The 7,732-nt window shown below is 40.6% G+C and overlaps 1 pseudogene; it reads right to left on the reverse strand.

Moving 5' to 3' along the window:
* Positions 1 to 6,225: 6,225 nt before the first annotated feature.
* LOC101053834 (chromobox protein homolog 3 pseudogene) lies at positions 6,226 to 7,092 on the reverse strand (annotated as a pseudogene).
* Positions 7,093 to 7,732: the final 640 nt, after the last annotated feature.

The following is a 7,732-nucleotide window of genomic DNA, read 5'->3' on the forward strand; positions in this document are numbered from 1 at the left end:
ATAGCTACCATATATTGAGTATTTCCTGTGTGCTGGCTGGCCTGCTAAATACTTTACAGGCATTATTTCATCAAATCCACCCACAAAAGTTATTGCTTTATCCCATTTTGCAGGGAGAAGGAAAAGTCCATGTAAGTTAAATAGGTTGCTTGTAAATAGCAGAACTGGGATTCAAACACAATTCTGACCAAAGACCTGTGCCTATAACCAAAGCAGCAATCAGGCTTGTGATTGGTTCATCTTTGGATGCCCATTACCTAGCATAAGGCCGGTACACAGTAGGCTCTTCATAAAAATGGTTTGGTTGAGATTCCTCTGGTTCACAGACATCATTTCAAAGGGCCAAACTTCTATTAAAAAAAGAATAATTTTAAAATGTTAAAAAAATTAAAACAAGGGCCGGCCGTGGTGGCTCACGCCAGCACTTTGGGAGGCCGAGGCGGGTGGATCACGAGATCAAGAGATCAAGACCATCCTGTTCAGCAAGGTGAAACCCCGTCTCCACTAAAAACACAAAAATTAGCTGGACATGGTGGTGCGTGCCTGTAGTCCCAGCTACTCAGGAGACTGAGGCAGGAGAATTGCCTGAACCCAGGAGGCGGGGGTTGCGGTGAGCCGAGATCACGCCATTGCACTCCAGCCTGGGTAACAAGAGCTGTTGGGGACCCTCCCGTGTGAGACTGCAAAGCAGGTATTCACTATACGGGAGGTCGACCCCAGAAGCAGAGCCCCTAGGCAGAGGAAAGTTGAGATAGGGAAGTTGAGGACAGGAAAAAAGGAGAATCTAGCTAAAAGATAACCAGAGGGACGAAACTAAATGGCCCCTTGCATTCATGAGGAACAAGTTTTTTTTGCTACAGAAACTTGCTTATGAGCACCAAAGATATGATTATCTTCTATAGCCACCTTTTGCTTAGCTATCAATTTATTGTATAGAATTGATGATTTGCCTACTTATTTTTTCCTTACCATAATGTCAACCAGACCCTGAAAACTATATATTCTGAGCCCTCAGAAAATAAACTTGATGATAGAGCAATATCTCTTCATCCCTCCTGACCACGCTTTCTGTCACCTTTATTTTCTGCGCACTCCTCATTCAGGTTGGAACCCTCTTGTTGGTCAAGAGATCCCAGCAAAGAGCGAAACTCCATCTCAAAAAAAAAAAAAAATTATATATATATATATATACATACAAAATTATCAAAATTAAAAAGTAAGAATAATTTAAAAAATACAAGTGCAAATTCCTGAGGAAGGTTAATGACTACCAATCACTCACATGTAAGTGTGAATTAGTTACATCTGATTGCTTTAACTGTGGAGAAGAATCTAGCAGTAGATCTAAGGTCATTAACTGGAGTTGGGCTCCTAAAATCTTCTCTACCATTTGCTGGCTGTGTAACCCTGGGCAAACCGTTTAACCTCTCTGATTTGGTTTCCTAATCTGTAAAACGGATTTTACAATAGAAGTTATCACATGGAATTACTGTCTGGATTGGATAAATTTATTCAAAAGTATTTAGAACAGAGATTGGTACATAGTAAGCACGCAATAAAAATTAATATATTAGCCATGTGCAGTGGCTCACATCTGTAATCCCAGTACTTGAGAGGCTAAGGTAAGTGTATCACTTGAAGCTAGGAGTCTGAGGCCAGCCTGACCAACCTGGTGAAACCCATCTCTACCAAAAATACAAAAAAATTAGCCAGACATGGTGGCGTATGACTGTAATCCCAGCTACTTGGGTGGCTGAAACATGAGAATTGCTTGAAACCCAGAGGCAGAGGTTTCAGTGAGCCAGGATCATGTCACTAAATTCCAGCCTGGGTGACAAAGTGAGACTCTGTCTTAAACAAACAAACAAAAAAAAAAATTAAAGGGATACCTGCACTTGCAGGTTTATAGCAGCACTATTTACAGTAGTAAAGGTATAGAATCAACCTAAGTGTTCATCAATGGATGAACGGATAAAGTAAACGTGGTATATGTATATACACAATGGAATACTATTCAGCCATAAAAAGAATAAAATTGTATCATTTGCAGCAACACAGATGGAACTGGAGGTCATTATCTTAAGTGAAATAAACCAGGCACAGAAAGAAAAATATCACAGGTTCTCACTTATATGTGGGAGCTAAAAATTTGGTAGCCTGGAGGTAGGGATTGAAATAATAGGTAACAGACTGGGAAGGTGAGTAGCAGGGAGAGGAGAAGATAAAGAGAAATGAGTTGAAAGATACAAACATACAGTAAGATGGAATCAATTCAATGTTTGGTCAGAGTAAGGTGAGTATACCTAACAAAAATGTGTTGTACTCAAGTGATGGACTCTGAATACCCTAACTTGATCACTACAGTTATACGCACGTAACAAAAATTCTCATGCACTCTATTCATTTGTACAAATAAAAATAAATAAATAAATGTTAATTACTATTATAAACCACAATGAAGAAAAGGGTATTATGTATATTTTTTGGCTTGGTTGTCATTGTTGTTGTTGTCGTTTTTCTCAAAAGGAGGGCGATAAGGTAGTAATTTTTAAGCATGGTTTGGGTTGCTGAGATGGGAGACAAGGGCAAATGTACCAGGGAGTCTCTGGGTATCTGGTGATCTGGTTAAGAGTAATCTTGGTAAGGGCCAAAGATAGTACATTTCAGAAATGTCCTTGAGACCTGCACTTATCTAGGTGAGGAAACAATGCTTCTGTTTCATTTTCCTCTCTTGACATCTCTTGGCAGTTGATCTGTACTCAAATTTGAGCTCTAAATCAGTTGTACTGTCAGAATGAATTTTATGGCTGGCGTTAAGTCTTTGGCCATAACAAAAATGAGAAAATGTTACAGCTTGCAACTTACACTCTGCTACAGTTTGGCTGTGTCCCCGCCCAAATCTCATTCTTGAATTGTGACTCCCAAGTGTTGTGGAAGGGATCCAGTGCAAGATAATTGAATCATGGGGGTGGTTTCCCCACAGTGTTCTCATGGTAGGGAGTAAGTCTCACAAGATCTGATGGTTTCATAACGGGAAACCCCTTTCACTTGGCTCTCATTCTCTCTTGGCTGCTTCCATGTAAGATGTGCCTTTCACCTTCTGCCATGATTGTGAGACCTCACCGGCTATACGGAACGGTGAGCCCATTACATAAACCTCTTTTCTTTATAAATGTTCCTGTCTTGGGTATGTCTTTATCACCAGTATGAAAACGGACTAATACATTTTCCAGTGAATGACTGGGTGTTTGGTAAGCTCGTTTCATCAAGTTCTCAGGACTTGATCTACAAAAAGGAAAGCCAAAGGCATAACAGAGCAGGTGTGATGCTGGAGGAAGGAGCAGGAAGAGCTCTGCCATGAAGCAGGCATGAATCAGACAGGACTAAATTCCCAGGCTCCCTTGACTCTTTCTCACTTGGGCAATGAGAGGAATTAGTGGAAAAAGAAAGACACAGGAAGAAACCAAGTACTTCCTAAGGCATCCCTGGCATAAGGCTGTGTTGGTCTGTGTTGCTCTGGCAGATCAGCAGGGGCACTAAATTCTCACAGGACCATGAACTCTACTGTGAACTGCACGTGAGGGATCTAAGTTGCCCACTCCTTATAAGAATCTGGTACCCGATTATCTGAGGTGGAACAGTTTCATCCTGAAACCATCCCCCGCCACCCTCCATCCATGGAAAAGTTGTCTTCCTTGAAACCAGTCCAGTTGGTTTCTGGACTATTACAGAGATTAAGAGCAATCTGACAAGGGCCAAAGTTAGCACATTTCAGAAATGTGATTGAGACCTGCACTGATTCTGGGTAAGAAAACGAGACTTATATTTTATTTTCAGAGTCCCCTCTGATTCAGGGCAGAGTAAGGGAGAAGAGAGAACAGGGCTGAGGGTGAACTTGCAGTTGACCGCCATACACTGTAATGAGAGTTGACTTTTTCCCCAATAGAAAAAGGCAGAGTTTCAGGCTTTAATCTATAGAGTACATGCCTGTGTGTCTTTTATCTTTCACTTATGTCTAATTAGATCTGGGAACAGGTAAGTAATTAATTAGCATTTATTTGTAAAAGACAGTCAGCCATAACATCATCTAGCCAAGTGGATAAAATATAACTGGGTCCTGTCTCTATCAAGAACATCCAGCTAGAGACAGAGGTAACCTAGAAACTCCCTCAGAAGGATATTTCCTAGCCAAGGTCGCAGTGTAATACAACCTCTGCTTTACCCTTTAAGGAAATTAAACTTCTGGCTCCAGTTGCTACCGTAAGTACTGATTATGGTAACTCCTGCTAAGCAGCTCTGGCTTATCAGACCCTCCAACTCCGGCTTCCTTCCAGCCCTAAGGTGGTAGCAGCTTGCTGCTATTGTATTGCTACACTGAGTTGTGTCTCCTTGCTTATTTGGCTTCTCAGTTTTCCCATGATTGGTGAAACCAATTCCTTGTAACAAACTCTTTCACTGTGAAATGCCTATGATGGATTCCGGGTTTCTTTTTGTTTTCTTCCCAGTGGGTATCTGAATGCTATAGAGAGAACAAGAGAACTCTATATACACTTTAGAAATGAGAAAGTCCTATTTCTACCTACCTATTTTAGCATTGTTTAGGCCATGATTTTATTATATTTTATCTCTCTTAATACATAGCTTTATAAAGCAAGCAATACATCAGCAAACACATCTTGAGCACTTCCTTTCTATAGTGTACTTTATTTGTCTCTCAAAAATAATCTGATAGAACTGTTGCTTTCAGCTTACTATCACAGCAAACAAATAAAGTTCACCCTGATAAAGATAGCTGCAGATGGAATATCCTAGACTCCTCCTGTCTTCCTAGGCTTTCAGCTCTCTGTGCATACCCTCTCACACCCAGACACAAGGGTAGAGGCTGGAGCATTGCTGCAGCACCTTAGCAGCTTCCACGTCCTACCTAAGTACTTTGCTGACCACCGCCAGCCCAGGAATCGTCACAGGAGCAAGTCCAACGGCAGCTGCAGGAGAGTGCACTGACAGGGCAGGCCCACAATGGGCACTTGCCCATCTGTTGTATAGTTAGTTTTTGGCCTTTTTAATAGAGTAGCTTTAGAAATATTATAACAACTGAACATCCCTACCTAAGGGGTCATAGATGGCCTCATTAATAGGCAACTCAAAGGCCGCCTCTACTTGAAACACTCCAAGAGAGATATACGTGTATTTGCTGTCCTTCAGAAAATGCATTTTTTGTCCAGACACATTTTAGTTAATAACCATGTTTTATGTTGCTTTGAATTACCAGAGCTATCTAGTTATTATTAACCATGGGATACAATGTCAGAATCTCAAAGCACGAGAGATAGGGCTAACCAAATTTGCGAAGTACTTTCACACCCATTAGCTCGATCTTTTTTTTTTTTTGGCGATGTAGTCTTGATCTGTTGCCCAGGCTGTTGTGCAGTGGTGCAATCTTGGCTCACTGCAGCCTCTGTCTCCCTGATTCAAGTGATTCTCCTGCCTCAGCCTCCCGATTATAGGTGTGTACTGTCATGCCCAGATAAATTTGTTTTTGTAATTTTGGTAGAGACGGGGTTTCACCATGTTGGTCAGGCTGGTCTTGAACACCTGGCCTCAAGTGACCTCCCAAAGAGCTACACATGAGTCAACATGTGTGGCCCATTAGCTCAATCTTGCTGAGGGTTTTGGACGTTGTTCTGGCAAAAAAGATGAAGCCTAGAAGTGCTACCCCAAACAAATGATTTCAGACTTAAAATGAGGCAATATTTTAAGTACTCTCTACTCCTGCATGAGCAAAGTCGTTTTCTTTTGATGCAAATATTTGCTGCCTTTTGGAAAACCCTCTGTAGCAGTGGCTCCCAACCTTTTGGCACCAGGGACTACTTTTGTGGAAGACAATTTTTCCATGGAAGTGGGGGTTGGGGAGGGGATGGTTTTGGGATGAAACTGCTTTACCTCAGATCATCGAGCACTAGATCCTTTTTTTTTTTCTTTTCTGATAAAGGAAGCAACTACAGAAAGCTTTTATTTATTTGTTCAAAGTAATCAGTGCAATGGATGCAGAAAACCCCCCAACAATTCTTTCAATGCTACTTTCAAAATGAACATATCAAACTTGATTTTCATTAGGATGTAGTTATTTCAACACTCTAGTAAATCAAAAACCAAGACTCACATTATATATATAATTTGAGTGTGTGAATGTGTGTGTGTGTGTGTGTAAAACAATGTGAACAATTATTGAACTTTATCTTCTGGACAAGAATGCCAAGTTAGTCTCTCTTCATAAAAAGCAGTTACAATTTGAGGACACTTCATATTTGCCTCTTTCGCCAGCCCCAAGTCAGCCTCACCTGAATCTTTCCATTTCAGGAGAAACATCAGTTCTTCACCGCTGTCTGTGGCACCAATTATTCTTTCAGGATCAAGACAAATCTGAATTGTCTTGGCAAATCCTCTGGGTTTGACAGCAGCATCTCTTCTTCTTTGATTTGCCGTAATCAGATTCACTGTCAGATAAAGATTTTCTTTTTGTATCATCTTTTTCTTTGCCAGCTTTTTGAGAGTTAAGAAACGCTTCAATCAACTCTGGAGAATCTAAATTTTCTTCAGGTTCCCAAGTAGTGTCAGCTTCTGAAAATCCCTTCCACTTCAGGAAATATTCCACTTTCCCATTCACTACACGTCGATCTAGTACTTTTCCCACCACACATTCTTCTTCAATATGTTTACTCTTGTCATTCAAACAGAAAGAAACACTTTCCCATTTTTTGCATTCACTGTGTGGCACCTGGTGGTCCCCTGAGGAGAGGGAGAGGGAAGGAGGGGCAAGGACAGTGATCAGCGTCTCCTCGGCGGTGGCTTTTCTGTGTCACCTAAATTCTTATAAATAGGGGGTAACCTAGATCCACAGTTCACAATAGGGTTCATGCTCCTATGAGAATCCAGTGCCCCCACTGATCTGAGAAGAGGCGTGGAGCGCAGGTGGTGATGCTCACCCACCCACGGCCCACCTCTTGCTGTGAGGCCTGGTTCCTGACAGGCCACAGAACAGTATGGGTCTATGGCCCTGGGAGTTGAGGACCCTTTCTCTACAGCATTCATTTGAGATCTAGTCTTATTCTGATTATCACAAGCAATACAACATCAGAATTTCTGGTTATGGAGTCTTGGGTCCCCTTTTACTGGTTTAGAAGGAAATTTTCAAGGTTATTTGCCTAGTTAAGCAGTTGACTACTTTGTTTTAGTTAGCTTAGTCTTATTATAACAAGTGTTCTTGCTACATCTCTTGATAATGAGGCTTTATACATATATGCACACACACACACCACACACACACACACAAAATCATACATATGTGTATAATGATAACTGTATATATAATAATAATGAGGCTTTATATATAAAGTCTCATTATATAAAGCCTACACACACACACACACACACACACACACACATACATATGTGTATAATGATACCTGTATATATAATAATAATGAAGCTTTATATATAAAGCCTCATTATATAAAGCCTATATATATATATACATATATATATATACACACACACACACATACACACATTACTATATATATATAGTGACAGTGTAATTTAATTATAGAGACAAGTAAACTCATGGCATGGACAAGCCCAAAGCTATGGTTCTCTCTACAATGAGTCTATTTACATTTTGCTTATACAAGAGAAAATTTCTAATGATCTTTTTTACTCTTGATCCTAGGGC

This window comes from Saimiri boliviensis, chromosome 4 (assembly GCF_048565385.1).
Source record: "Saimiri boliviensis isolate mSaiBol1 chromosome 4, mSaiBol1.pri, whole genome shotgun sequence".
NCBI lineage: Eukaryota > Metazoa > Chordata > Mammalia > Primates > Cebidae > Saimiri > Saimiri boliviensis.